Genomic DNA, 16,226 nt, shown 5'->3' with positions numbered 1-16,226 from the left:
TACTTGGAGACTTGAGGCAGCACCACTGTGTCAGGTAGGCCAAAGTTATCCCAACAGTTATATCAAGTTGATGATGGTGGTCAGCTAGTTTGGTACTACACAAAGTTTGTTGGACTCCAATAGCTAGTTCCAAACCCTTCCCTGAAAGAGAATGTTTCAAGCAGAGCTGATATCACAGTAGAGACACATCTTGGGCAGAGTACTGACTAGGGAACAGCGGATGAGTAACAAGTGAGTCCAGTTTGTTTTAAATGTGCCGAGTGGCTAATCCTAAAAAAGCCATTGGACTGCAGTATGTATCATGTAAACAAGACATTTCTCATCTAATGCACAATGACTCCATATTCTACCACTGGTGGACCAAAAAGTTGTGTTGGCTCTATCTAGGATTCGTAAACTGAGATTACTGAACATCCAAGGAGACTTATTTCTACTGTATCACTGTCATGAAAACCATCCTTTTTGAGTATATAAACTCTGTATTTCAAAACAGAAATCCAATTTGGAAAGGCACAAAAATACATGGCAATAATTTAGTGAGCAACAACAACAGTAAACTGGGTACAATTGTATTGCTCACCTGTACGTGCTTAGGAACGATGGAGCAGTTCATGGTCGAGCAGTCCAAGGTCTAGTGCATTTGAGACTAAATTAAGGAAGACAAGGAGGAGGTATAGGCAAGTCCAAGTTTAGGTCCGAAGAGACTGATACACAGTTTGACAGCAAAGGGATTTAACAGGGAGCAGGCAAGAGGCAAAGTCTGGTTCAAATTAGTGATGAGCGGGTTCGGATCCTCGGGATCCGAACCCGCCCGAACTTCACCTTTTTTTTCACGGGTCCGAGCGACTCGGATCCTCCCGCCTTGCTCGGTTAACCCGAGCGCGCCCGAACGTCATCATCCCGCTGTCGGATTCTCGCGAGATTCGGATTCTATATAAGGAGCCGCGCGTCGCCGCCATTTTTCACTCGTGCATTGGAAATGATAGTGAGAGGACGTGGCTGGCGTCCTCTCACTTTGTTTCAGGGGGCTGCAAATATCTTTATTCTGGGGATCAGCAGTATTATAGGAGGAGTACAGTGCAGAGTTTTGCTGATGTCACGAACCGGTCTCTCACCTTTGCGAGTTCTGGGGTTCATCCGTTGCCAGTGCGGTTGCTCGCGGTGCTGTGCGCCCGTGTGGGGACGCTGCGTGATCAGTGGCACAGGTAATGCAGAGTCTGGGAACTGGGAGAGCGGGGACCAAATGGCCTAAGGCACTGCGGTGTGTCTGCTGTATAGGAGGTGGCCATGTTGGAGACCAAATAGGTAATACAGAGCACTTGTGAAAACACCTGTGGGCAGGTGTAAGCCAATCCCGTGCTTGTGCTGCCTTTAAGTAGGCTGGGATTATGTTACTCTGGGCCAGTGCTTTGTTGTATCAACGCTGTGCTCTAGCTCTGAGCTCTCTCCGTGCATTCCTGTGTGATTCCCGTGGTCCAGATATCGCCTCCGTTCCCAGAGGCCCGTCTGCAGCCTTCACTGCTAAAGATCCACCGGCTCCCCGCTGTGCTGTCAGTTAATCACGCACCTACTGGTAACAATTGGATTCCCAGAGTCTTGCATGTGGAAACCCTGTCTGCCTGCTTTCAACCATACAGAGTTTGGAGGATTCCACTAACTTCAGCTGTTCGTTTGTTCTGCTCTGCATTTAACCCGTTCATCACTTATATCATCTGCTACAGTCTCACAGTGATCTCCGGAACTCGCAAGTAACCCAATTTAGTACTTTTACTTTCTATGTTGCCATTACAAGGATAATTCTTCACAGTCTCTCAGTTACCTCTCAAAACTTCATTGCAAATCCTCACAGTTATTTCTTCATGTCTGCATTACCCAGTTAAACACATTCTACAGTTCAGCATCAAAGCTTGTTTATATTTGGACAATTCAACATTTATTCTCCAGCCTGTTTTAAACGCAATTCCATGAACATTTCTTTTATTTTTTTATTTAAGATATATCCTGCATATTATTTCTATTATGCATGCAATACGTCAGTATATTATGGTGATTAATAACTTGCCATTTACCACTTTACTGAATTGTTATTTTCAATAAATATATGAAACGGAACTTTCTTCGTCCTCCCTGCTTTCTTCATACCCCAGCACCTACACCTGTGGTTGGTTCCGGGTTAACGGATTCACAAAAACACCCGGACCTGACAGTAAGCACTGGCCACATGGATCCGTCAAGTGACCAATTCGCAGGAGGCGGTGCTACGTCAGATATCCTTTCCTGTCTGGAAAACCAGGAGTCTATTCAGACACAAATAGTGCAGTTTATGCAAACTATGGCAGACCGTTTAGAGACTCTTTATACGGCTATTAAAACGTCTCAAGTCCAGATTCCAACTCCGGTTGTCCCAGTTACCACTACAGCTTCTCCTGTGACGCTGCCTACGTCCCGCTTGCAGTTACCCTCTCCGAGTAAGTTTGACGGAACTCCAAAACTTTGCAGAGGATTCCTGAATCAATGCGAGATCCAGTTCGAACTGTTGTCCGCCAGTTTCCCATCAGCTCGTTCTAAGGTTGCATATATTATTGCCCTCCTCTCCGGTCAGGCTCTGGAGTGGGCATCACCATTATGGGAAATAGGTGATCCTATCCTCTCTAATTACAAGGAGTTCGTATCATCCTTCCGGAGAATCTTTGACGAACCAAGCAGGACCACCTCAGCATCTTTGGAGATTCTCCGTCTACGTCAAGGTTTACGTCCTGTCAGTCAATATATTATTCAGTTTCGCACGTTGTCTTCAGAGTTAAACTGGAATGAGGAGGCCCTGATCGCCGCGTTTTGGAATGGACTTTCAGAGAGAATCAAGGATGATTTAACTATCCGGGATGTGCCAACTAGAGATGAGCGGGTTCGGTTTCTCTGAATCCGAACCCGCACGAACTTCATGTTTTTTTTCACGGGTCCGAGCGACTCGGATCTTCCCGCCTTGCTCGGTTAACCCGAGCGCGCCCGAACGTCATCATGACGCTGTCGGATTCTCGCGAGACTCGGATTCTATATAAGGAGCCGCGCGTCGCCGCCATTTTCACACGTGCATTGAGATTGATAGGGAGAGGACGTGGCTGGCGTCCTCTCCATTTAGATTAGGAGAGAGAGAGAGAGATTGACCTGAGGCTGATACTGTAGAAGAGAGTGCAGAGTTTAGTGACTGACCACAGTGACCACCAGCAGTGCAGTTGTTTTATTTAATATATCCGTTCTCTGCCTGAAAAAAACGGTACACACAGTGACTCAGTCACATACCATATCTGTGTGCACTGCTCAGCCCAGTGTGCTGCATGCCTGCATCATCTATGTATATATATCTGACTGTGCTCAGCTCACACAGCTTATAATTGTGGGGGAGACTGGGGAGCACTGCAGTGCCAGTTATAGGTTATAGCAGGAGCCAGGAGTACATATTATATTAAAATTAAACAGTGCACACTTTTGCTGCAGGAGTGCCACTGCCAGTGTGACTGACCAGTGACCTGACCACACTGACCACCAGTATAGTTAGTAGTATACTATATTGTGATTGCCTGAAAAAGTTAAACACTCGTCGTGTGACTTCACTTGTGTGGTGTTTTTTTTTTTATTCTATAAAAAACTCATTCTGCTGACAGACAGTGTCCAGCAGGTCCGTCATTATATAATATATATACCTGTCCGGCTGCAGTAGTGATATATATATATTTTTTATATCATTATTTATCATCCAGTCGCAGCAGACACAGTACGGTAGTTCACGGCTGTAGCTACCTCTGTGTCGGCACTCGGCAGTCCATCCATAATTGTATACCACCTACCCGTGGTTTTTTTTTCTTTCTTCTTTATACATACATACTACTACATCTCTTTATCAACCAGTCTATATTAGCAGCAGACACAGTACAGTACGGTAGTTCACGGCTGTGGCTACCTCTGTGTCGGCACTCGGCAGTCCGTCCATAATTGTATACCACCTAACCGTGTTTTTTTTTTCTTTCTTCTTCATACATACATACTACGACATCTCTTTATCAACCATTCTATATTAGCAGCAGACACAGTACAGTACGGTAGTTCATGGCTGTGGCTACCTCTGTGTCGGCACTCGGCAGTCCGTCCATAATTGTATACCACCTAACCGTGGTTTTTTTTTCTTTCTTCCTCATACATACATACTACGACATCTCTTTATCAACCAGTCTATATTAGCAGCAGACACAGTACAGTACGGTAGTTCACGGCTGTGGCTACCTCTGTGTCGGCACTCGGCAGTCCGTCCATAATTGTATACCACCTAACCGTGGTTTTTTTTTCTTTCTTCTTTATACATACATACTACGACATCTCTTTATCAACCAGTCTATATTAGCAGCAGACACAGTACAGTACGGTAGTTCACGGCTGTGGCTACCTCTGTGTCGGCACTCGGCAGTCCGTCCATAATTGTATACCACCTAACCGTGGTTTTTTTTTCTTTCTTCTTCATACATACATACTACGACATCTCTTTATCAACCAGTCTATATTAGCAGCAGACACAGTATGGTAGTTCACGGCTGTAGCTACCTCTGTGTCGGCACTCGGCAGTCCGTCCATAATTGTATACTAGTATCCATCCATCTCCATTGTTTACCTGAGGTGCCTTTTAGTTGTGCCTATTAAAATATGGAGAACAAAAATGTTGAGGTTCCAAAATTAGGGAAAGATCAAGATCCACTTCCACCTCGTGCTGAAGCTGCTGCCACTAGTCATGGCCGAGACGATGAAATGCCAGCAACGTCGTCTGCCAAGGCCGATGCCCAATGTCATAGTACAGAGCATGTCAAATCCAAAACACCAAATATCAGTAAAAAAAGGACTCCAAAACCTAAAATAAAATTGTCGGAGGAGAAGCGTAAACTTGCCAATATGCCATTTACCACACGGAGTGGCAAGGAACGGCTGAGGCCCTGGCCTATGTTCATGGCTAGTGATTCAGCTTCACATGAGGATGGAGGCACTCAGCCTCTCGCTAGAAAAATGAAAAGACTCAAGCTGGCAAAAGCAGTAGCACCGCAAAGAACTGTGCGTTCTTCGAAATCCCAAATCCACAAGGAGAGTCCAATTGTGTCGGTTGCGATGCCTGACCTTCCCAACACTGGACGTGAAGAGCATGCGCCTTCCACCATTTGCACGCCCCCTGCAAGTGCTGGAAGGAGCACCCGCAGTCCAGTTCCTGATAGTCAGATTGAAGATGTCAGTGTTGAAGTACACCAGGATGAGGAGGATATGGGTGTTGCTGGCGCTGGGGAGGAAATTGACCAGGAGGATTCTGATGGTGAGGTGGTTTGTTTAAGTCAGGCACCCGGGGAGACACCTGTTGTCCGTGGGAGGAATATGGCCGTTGACATGCCTGGTGAAAATACCAAAAAAATCAGCTCTTCGGTGTGGAACTATTTCAACAGAAATGCGGACAACAGGTGTCAAGCCGTGTGTTCCCTTTGTCAAGCTGTAATAAGTAGGGGTAAGGACGTTAACCACCTCGGAACATCCTCCCTTATACGTCACCTGCAGCGCATTCATAATAAGTCAGTGACAAGTTCAAAAACTTTGGGTGACAGCGGAAGCAGTCCACTGACCAGTAAATCCCTTCCTCTTGTAACCAAGCTCACGCAAACCACCCCACCAACTCCCTCAGTGTCAATTTCCTCCTTCCCCAGGAATGCCAATAGTCCTGCAGGCCATGTCACTGGCAATTCTGACGAGTCCTCTCCTGCCTGGGATTCCTCCGATGCATCCTTGCGTGTAACGCCTACTGCTGCTGGCGCTGCTGTTGTTGCTGCTGGGAGTCGATGGTCATCCCAGAGGGGAAGTCGTAAGCCCACTTGTACTACTTCCAGTAAGCAATTGACTGTTCAACAGTCCTTTGCGAGGAAGATGAAATATCACAGCAGTCATCCTGCTGCAAAGCGGATAACTGAGGCCTTGACAACTATGTTGGTGTTAGACGTGCGTCCGGTATCCGCCGTTAGTTCACAGGGAACTAGACAATTTATTGAGGCAGTGTGCTCCCGTTACCAAATACCATCTAGGTTCCACTTCTCTAGGCAGGCGATACCGAAAATGTACACAGACCTCAGAGAAAGACTCACCAGTGTCCTAAAAAATGCAGTTGTACCCAATGTCCACTTAACCACGGACATGTGGACAAGTGGAGCAGGGCAGGGTCAGGACTATATGACTGTGACAGCCCACTGGGTAGATGTATGGACTCCCGCCGCAAGAACAGCAGCGGCGGCACCAGTAGCAGCATCTCGCAAACGCCAACTCTTTCCTAGGCAGGCTACGCTTTGTATCACCGGTTTCCAGAATACGCACACAGCTGAAAACCTCTTACGGCAACTGAGGAAGATCATCGCGGAATGGCTTACCCCAATTGGACTCTCCTGTGGATTTGTGGCATCGGACAACGCCAGCAATATTGTGTGTGCATTAAATATGGGCAAATTCCAGCACGTCCCATGTTTTGCACATACCTTGAATTTGGTGGTGCAGAATTTTTTAAAAAACGACAGGGGCGTGCAAGAGATGCTGTCGGTGGCCAGAAAAATTGCGGGACACTTTCGGCGTACAGGCACCACGTACAGAAGACTGGAGCACCACCAAAAACTACTGAACCTGCCCTGCCATCATCTGAAGCAAGAAGTGGTAACGAGGTGGAATTCAACCCTCTATATGCTTCAGAGGTTGGAGGAGCAGCAAAAGGCCATTCAAGCCTATACAATTGAGCACGATATAGGAGGTGGAATGCACCTGTCTCAAGCGCAGTGGAGAATGATTTCAACGTTGTGCAAGGTTCTGATGCCCTTTGAACTTGCCACACGTGAAGTCAGTTCAGACACTGCCAGCCTGAGTCAGGTCATTCCCCTCATCAGGCTTTTGCAGAAGAAGCTGGAGACATTGAAGGAGGAGCTAACACGGAGCGATTCCGCTAGGCATGTGGGACTTGTGGATGGAGCCCTTAATTCGCTTAACAAGGATTCACGGGTGGTCAATCTGTTGAAATCAGAGCACTACATTTTGGCCACCGTGCTCGATCCTAGATTTAAAGCCTACCTTGGATCTCTCTTTCCGGCAGACACAAGTCTGCTGGGGTTGAAAGACCTGCTGGTGAGAAAATTGTCAAGTCAAGCGGAACGCGACCTGTCAACATCTCCTCCTTCACATTCTCCCGCAACTGGGGGTGCGAGGAAAAGGCTCAGAATTCCGAGCCCACCCGCTGGCGGTGATGCAGGGCAGTCTGGAGCGACTGCTGATGCTGACATCTGGTCCGGACTGAAGGACCTGACAACGATTACGGACATGTCGTCTTCTGTCACTGCATATGATTCTCTCACCATTGAAAGAATGGTGGAGGATTATATGAGTGACCGCATCCAAGTAGGCACGTCACACAGTCCATACTTATACTGGCAGGAAAAAGAGGCAATTTGGAGGCCATTGCACAAACTGGCTTTATTCTACCTAAGTTGCCCTCCCACAAGTGTGTACTCCGAAAGAGTGTTTAGTGCCGCCGCTCACCTTGTCAGCAATCGGCGTACGAGGTTACATCCAGAAAATGTGGAGAAGATGATGTTCATTAAAATGAATTATAATCAATTCCTCCGCGGAGACATTGACCAGCAGCAATTGCCTCCACAAAGTACTAGAGATGAGCGGGTTCGGTTTCTTTGAATCCGAACCCGCACGAACTTCACTTTTTTTTCCACGGGTCCGAGCGACTCGGATCTTCCCGCCTTGCTCGGTTAACCCGAGCGCGCCCGAACGTCATCATGACGCTGTCGGATTCTCGCGAGGCTCGGATTCTATCGCGAGACTCGGATTCTATATAAGGAGCCGCGCGTCGCCGCCATTTTCACTCGTGCATTGAGATTGATAGGGAGAGGACGTGTCTGGCGTCCTCTCCATTAGAATAGAGATAGATAGATTAGATAGAGAGAGATTGTGCAGAGTCGCAGACAGAGTTAGTTTACCACAGTCAGTGACCAGTGCAGTTGCTAGTTAACTTTTATTTAATATAATATATCCGTTCACTTCTCTCTGCTATATCCGTTCTCTGCCTGAAAAAAAAAACGATACACAGCACAGTCAGTCACACAGTGTGACTCAGTCTGTGTGCACTCAGCTCAGCCCAGTGTGCTGCACAGTCATCAATGTATAAATTAAAAGCTTATAATTAATTGTGGGGGAGACTGGGGAGCACTGCAGGTTGTTAGCAGGAGCCAGGAGTACAATTATATTAATTAACAGTGCACACTTTTGCTGCAGGAGTGGTGACCAGTGCCTGACCACCAGTATAGTATTGTTGTATACTACTAATATCTCTTTAAATATCAACCAGTCTATATTAGCAGCAGACACAGTACAGTGCGGTAGTTCACGGCTGTGGCTACCTCTGTGTCGGCACACGGCAGGCAGTCCGTCCGACCAGAATTGTATTATTTATTATTATATACCTACCACCTAACCGTGTTTTTTTTTTCATTCTTTATACCGTCATAGTGTCATCCTAATTGTTACGAGTATACTACTATCTCTTTATCAACCAGTGTACAGTGCGGTAGTTCACGGCTGTGGCTACCTCTGTGTCGGCACACGGCAGGCAGTCCGTCCGACCAGAATTGTATTATTTATTATTATATACCTACCACCTAACCGTGGTTTTTTTTTCATTCTTTATACCGTCATAGTGTCATCCTAATTGTTACGAGTATACTACTATCTCTTTATCAACCAGTGTACAGTGCGGTAGTTCACGGCTGTGGCTACCTCTGTGTCGGCACACGGCAGGCAGTCCGTCCGACCAGAATTGTATTATTTATTATTATATACCTACCACCTAACCGTGGTTTTTTTTTCATTCTTTATACCGTCATAGTGTCATCCTAATTGTTACGAGTATACTACTATCTCTTTATCAACCAGTGTACAGTGCGGTAGTTCACGGCTGTGGCTACCTCTGTGTCGGCACACGGCAGGCAGTCCGTCCGACCAGAATTGTATTATTTATTATTATATACCTACCACCTAACCGTGGTTTTTTTTTCATTCTTTATACCGTCATAGTGTCATCCTAATTGTTACGAGTATACTACTATCTCTTTATCAACCAGTGTACAGTGCGGTAGTTCACGGCTGTGGCTACCTCTGTGTCGGCACACGGCAGGCAGTCCGTCCGACCAGAATTGTATTATTTATTATTATATACCTACCACCTAACCGTGGTTTTTTTTTCATTCTTTATACCGTCATAGTGTCATCCTAATTGTTACGAGTATACTACTATCTCTTTATCAACCAGTGTACAGTGCGGTAGTTCACGGCTGTGGCTACCTCTGTGTCGGCAGTCGGCAGGCAGTCCGTCCATCCATAATTGTATTATTATTATAATATATACCACCTAACCGTGGTTTTTTTTTCATTCTTTATACCGTCATAGTGTCATACTAGTTGTTACGAGTATACTACTATCTCTTTATCAACCAGTGTACAGTGCGGTAGTTCACGGCTGTGGCTACCTCTGTGTCGGCAGTCGGCAGGCAGTCCGTCCATCCATAATTGTATTATTATTATAATATATACCACCTAACTGTGGTTTTTTTTGCATTCTTTATACCGTCGTCATAGTGTCATACTAGTTGTTACGAGTATACTACTATCTCTTTATCAACCAGTGTACAGTGCGGTAGTTCACGGCTGTGGCTACCTCTGTGTCGGCAGTCGGCAGGCAGTCCGTCCATCCATAATTGTATTATTATTATAATATATACCACCTAACCGTGGTTTTTTTTTCATTCTTTATACCGTCGTCATAGTGTCATACTAGTTGTTACGAGTATACTACTATCTCTTTATCAACCAGTGTACAGTGCGGTAGTTCACGGCTGTGGCTACCTCTGTGTCGGCAGTCGGCAGGCAGTCCGTCCATCCATAATTGTATTATTATTATAATATATACCACCTAACCGTGGTTTTTTTTTCATTCTTTATACCGTCGTCATAGTGTCATACTAGTTGTTACGAGTATACTACTATCTCTTTATCAACCAGTGTACAGTGCGGTAGTTCACGGCTGTGGCTACCTCTGTGTCGGCAGTCGGCAGGCAGTCCGTCCATCCATAATTGTATTATTATTATAATATATACCACCTAACCGTGGTTTTTTTTTCATTCTTTATACCGTCGTCATAGTGTCATACTAGTTGTTACGAGTATACTACTATCTCTTTATCAACCAGTGTACAGTGCGGTAGTTCACGGCTGTGGCTACCTCTGTGTCGGCAGTCGGCAGGCAGTCCGTCCATCCATAATTGTATTATTATTATAATATATACCACCTAACCGTGGTTTTTTTATACCACCTAACCGTGGCAGTCCGTCCATAATTGTATACTAGTATCCAATCCATCCATCTCCATTGTTTACCTGAGGTGCCTTTTAGTTCTGCCTATAAAATATGGAGAACAAAAAAGTTGAGGTTCCAAAATTAGGGAAAGATCAAGATCCACTTCCACCTCGTGCTGAAGCTGCTGCCACTAGTCATGGCCGAGACGATGAAATGCCAGCAACGTCGTCTGCCAAGGCCGATGCCCAATGTCATAGTACAGAGCATGTCAAATCCAAAACACCAAATATCAGAAAAAAAAGGACTCCAAAACCTAAAATAAAATTGTCGGAGGAGAAGCGTAAACTTGCCAATATGCCATTTACCACACGGAGTGGCAAGGAACGGCTGAGGCCCTGGCCTATGTTCATGGCTAGTGGTTCAGCTTCACATGAGGATGGAAGCACTCAGCCTCTCGCTAGAAAACTGAAAAGACTCAAGCTGGCAAAAGCACCGCAAAGAACTGTGCGTTCTTTGAAATCCCAAATCCACAAGGAGAGTCCAATTGTGTCGTTTGCGATGCCTGACCTTCCCAACACTGGACGTGAAGAGCATGCGCCTTCCACTATTTGCATGCCCCCTGCAAGTGCTGGAAGGAGCACCCGCAGTCCAGTTCCTGATAGTCAGATTGAAGATGTCAGTGTTGAAGTACACCAGGATGAGGAGGATATGGGTGTTGCTGGCGCTGGGGAGGAAATTGACCAGGAGGATTCTGATGGTGAGGTGGTTTGTTTAAGTCAGGCACCCGGGGAGACACCTGTTGTCCGTGGGAGGAATATGGCCGTTGACATGCCAGGTGAAAATACCAAAAAAATCAGCTCTTCGGTGTGGAGGTATTTCACCAGAAATGCGGACAACAGGTGTCAAGCCGTGTGTTCCCTTTGTCAAGCTGTAATAAGTAGGGGTAAGGACGTTAACCACCTCGGAACATCCTCCCTTATACGTCACCTGCAGCGCATTCATAATAAGTCAGTGACAAGTTCAAAAACTTTGGGTGACAGCGGAAGCAGTCCACTGACCAGTAAATCCCTTCCTCTTGTAACCAAGCTCACGCAAACCACCCCACCAACTCCCTCAGTGTCAATTTCCTCCTTCCCCAGGAATGCCAATAGTCCTGCAGGCCATGTCACTGGCAAGTCTGACGAGTCCTCTCCTGCCTGGGATTCCTCCGATGCATCCTTGCGTGTAACGCCTACTGCTGCTGGCGCTGCTGTTGTTGCCGCTGGGAGTCGATGGTCATCCCAGAGGGGAAGTCGTAAGCCCACTTGTACTACTTCCAGTAAGCAATTGACTGTTCAACAGTCCTTTGCGAGGAAGATGAAATATCACAGCAGTCATCCTACTGCAAAGCGGATAACTGAGTCCTTGACAACTATGTTGGTGTTAGACGTGCGTCCGGTATCCGCCGTTAGTTCACAGGGAACTAGACAATTTATTGAGGCAGTGTGCCCCCGTTACCAAATACCATCTAGGTTCCACTTCTCTAGGCAGGCGATACCGAGAATGTACACGGACGTCAGAAAAAGACTCACCAGTCTCCTAAAAAATGCAGTTGTACCCAATGTCCACTTAACCACGGACATGTGGACAAGTGGAGCAGGGCAGGGTCAGGACTATATGACTGTGACAGCCCACTGGGTAGATGTATGGACTCCCGCCGCAAGAACAGCAGCGGCGGCACCAGTAGCAGCATCTCGCAAACGCCAACTCTTTCCTAGGCAGGCTACGCTTTGTATCACCGCTTTCCAGAATACGCACACAGCTGAAAACCTCTTACGGCAACTGAGGAAGATCATCGCGGAATGGCTTACCCCAATTGGACTCTCCTGTGGATTTGTGGCATCGGACAACGCCAGCAATATTGTGTGTGCATTAAATATGGGCAAATTCCAGCACGTCCCATGTTTTGCACATACCTTGAATTTGGTGGTGCAGAATTTTTTAAAAAACGACAGGGGCGTGCAAGAGATGCTGTCGGTGGCCAGAAAAATTGCGGGACACTTTCGGCGTACAGGCACCACGTACAGAAGACTGGAGCACCACCAAAAACTACTGAACCTGCCCTGCCATCATCTGAAGCAAGAAGTGGTAACGAGGTGGAATTCAACCCTCTATATGCTTCAGAGGTTGGAGGAGCAGCAAAAGGCCATTCAAGCCTATACAATTGAGCACGATATAGGAGATGGAATGCACCTGTCTCAAGTGCAGTGGAGAATGATTTCAACGTTGTGCAAGGTTCTGATGCCCATTGAACTTGCCACACGTGAAGTCAGTTCAGACACTGCCAGCCTGAGTCAGGTCATTCCCCTCATCAGGCTTTTGCAGAAGAAGCTGGAGGCATTGAAGAAGGAGCTAACACGGAGCGATTCCGCTAGGCATGTGGGACTTGTGGATGCAGCCCTTAATTCGCTTAACAAGGATTCACGGGTGGTCAATCTGTTGAAATCAGAGCACTACATTTTGGCCACCGTGCTCGATCCTAGATTTAAAGCCTACCTTGGATCTCTCTTTCCGGCAGACACAGGTCTGCTGGGGTTGAAAGACCTGCTGGTGACAAAATTGTCAAGTCAAGCGGAACGCGACCTGTCAACATCTCCTCCTTCACATTCTCCCGCAACTGGGGGTGCGAGGAAAAGGCTCAGAATTCCGAGCCCACCCGATGCAGGGCAGTCTGGAGCGACTGCTGATGCTGACATCTGGTCCGGACTGAAGGACCTGACAACGATTACGGACATGTCGTCTACTGTCACTGCATATGATTCTCTCAACATTGATAGAATGGTGGAGGATTATATGAGTGACCGCATCCAAGTAGGCACGTCACACAGTCCGTACTTATACTGGCAGGAAAAAGAGGCAATTTGGAGGCCCTTGCACAAACTGGCTTTATTCTACCTAAGTTGCCCTCCCACAAGTGTGTACTCCGAAAGAGTGTTTAGTGCCGCCGCTCACCTTGTCAGCAATCGGCGTACGAGGTTACATCCAGAAAATGTGGAGAAGATGATGTTCATTAAAATGAATTATAATCAATTCCTCCGCGGAGACATTGACCAGCAGCAATTGCCTCCACAAAGTACACAGGGAGCTGAGATGGTGGATTCCAGTGGGGACGAATTGATAATCTGTGAGGAGGGGGATGTACACGGTGATATATCGGAGGGTGAAGATGAGGTGGACATCTTGCCTCTGTAGAGCCAGTTTGTGCAAGGAGAGATTAATTGCTTCTTTTTTGGGGGGGGTCCAAACCAACCCGTCATATCAGTCACAGTCGTGTGGCAGACCCTGTCACTGAAATGATGGGTTGGTTAAAGTGTGCATGTCCTGTTTTGTTTATACAACATAAGGGTGGGTGGGAGGGCCCAAGGATAATTCCATCTTGCACCTCTTTTTTCTTTTCTTTTTCTTTGCATCATGTGCTGATTGGGGAGGGTTTTTTGGAAGGGACATCCTGCGTGACACTGCAGTGCCACTCCTAGATGGGCCCGGTGTTTGTGTCGGCCACTAGGGTCGCTAATCTTACTCACACAGCTACCTCATTGCGCCTCTTTTTTTCTTTGCGTCATGTGCTGTTTGGGGAGGGTTTTTTGGAAGGGACATCCTGCGTGACACTGCAGTGCCACTCCTAGATGTGCCCGGTGTTTGTGTCGGCCACTAGGGTCGCTAATCTTACTCACACAGTCAGCTACCTCATTGCGCCTCTTTTTTTCTTTGCGTCATGTGCTGTTTGGGGAGGGTTTTTTGGAAGGGCCATCCTGCGTGACACTGCAGTGCCACTCCTAGATGGGCCCGGTGTTTGTGTCGGCCACTAGGGTCGCTTATCTTACTCACACAGCGACCTCGGTGCAAATTTTAGGACTAAAAATAATATTGTGAGGTGTGATGTGTTCAGAATAGGCTGAAAATGAGTGTAAATTATGTTTTTTGAGGTTAATAATACTTTGGGATCAAAATTACCCCCAAATTCTATGATTTAAGCTGTTTTTTAGGGTTTTTTTAAAAAAACACCCGAATCCAAAACACACCCGAATCCGACAAAAAAAATTCGGTGAGGTTTTGCCAAAACGCGGTCGAACCCAAAACACGGCCGCGGAACCGAACCCAAAACCAAAACACAAAACCCGAAAAATTTCCGGCGCTCATCTCTACAAAGTACACAGGGAGCTGAGATGGTGGATTCCAGTGGGGACGAATTGATAATCTGTGAGGAGGGGGATGTACACGGTGATATATCGGAGGGTGATGATGAGGTGGACATCTTGCCTCTGTAGAGCCAGTTTGTGCAAGGAGAGATTAGCACAACATCGCATTACAGTTTATACTGATCATAAGAATCTTCTATATCTGCAGTCAGCTCAGTGCTTGAATCCACGACAAGCTAGATGGGCGCTTTTCTTCACACGATTCAATTTCAAGCTCACCTATCGACCAGGGTCTCAGAACAAAAAGGCAGATGCCCTTTCTCGGTCCTTTGCTTCTTCTGAATCAAATGATGCTACCACGAATCAAGCCATTGTGAATCCTACGTCCTTTTTAATGACTCGAACCTCTCCAGTTCCTCCGCCTGGCAAGACCTTTGTTGCCACAAATCTTCGAAAACGGCTGCTTACCTGGGCTCACTCCTCTTCCTTCATGGGTCATCCTGGGGTTCTAAAGACTCTCAAATTTATTCAACAGTCTTATTGGTGGCCACGTCTCAAAGCCGATGTCCAAGAGTTTATAGCAGCATGTCCTAAATGTGCCCAACATAAGAGTCCAAGAAGTTCTCCATCAGGTTTATTACATCCATTATCCATACCCAAACAACCTTGGACTCATATCTCAATGGATTTCGTGACCGATCTACCTCCATCAAAAGGGCGAAATACCATTTGGGTGATAGTGGATCGATTTTCGAAAATGGCACATTTCATTCCATTAACTGGGTTACCATCAGCTCCTTTACTAGCCAGATTGTTCATCTCTGAAATCTTCAAGTTGCATGGCCTTCCTCGAGAGATCATCTCTGATCGGGGAACACAGTTTGTGGCCAAGTTTTGGAGGTCGCTTTGTTCATCTTTAAATGTCAAGTTGAATTTTTCTTCTGCATATCATCCTCAGACCGATAGACAAACTGAGAGAGTCAACCAAGACCTTGAAACATTTCTCCGGCTATATATATCGTCCTCACAGGATGACTGGGTTGACTACCTTCCATTGGCAGAATTTGCTCATAATAATCTCTTCCATTCATCTTCAGAATCTACGCCCTTTTATATTAACTTTGGCTTTCATCCTTGTGTGCCAGAGTTCCATCCATTGCCAGCCCTAGAGGTTCCAGCAGCAGATCAAGAACTTCAACGTCTATCTAGAATCTGGAGTTGTGTGCGTAAGTCGTTGGTCAAAACTTCCGCTCGTTATAAATCTTTCGCAGATAGAAAACGTAAAGCTGTACCGAATTACAAGGTGGGGGACCAAGTTTGGATTTCTACGCGCAATCTCAGGTTCAAAGTTCCTTCTAAGAAATTTGCTCCCAAGTTTATTGGTCCATTTCCCATTGTAAAGGTACTCAATCCTGTGTCATACAAAGTCAAGTTGCCACCATCTTTGAGAATTCCTAACGCCTTTCATACATCTTTATTGAAGCCTTTGATTCTCAATAAGTTCCGTACTACCCAGTCCAAATCTCCTAAAGTTGACTCTGCGCAGGATAAGGAATTTGAAGCTAAAGAGATTGTAGACTCACGTTCCCGATATGGACGTTTACAGTTTTTGGTCGACTGGAAGGGTTACGGTCCGG

This window comes from Pseudophryne corroboree, chromosome 3, assembly GCF_028390025.1.
Source record: "Pseudophryne corroboree isolate aPseCor3 chromosome 3, aPseCor3.hap2, whole genome shotgun sequence".
In the NCBI taxonomy this organism is placed as follows: Eukaryota; Metazoa; Chordata; class Amphibia; order Anura; family Myobatrachidae; genus Pseudophryne; species Pseudophryne corroboree.
This window is presented reverse-complemented; position numbering follows the sequence as displayed.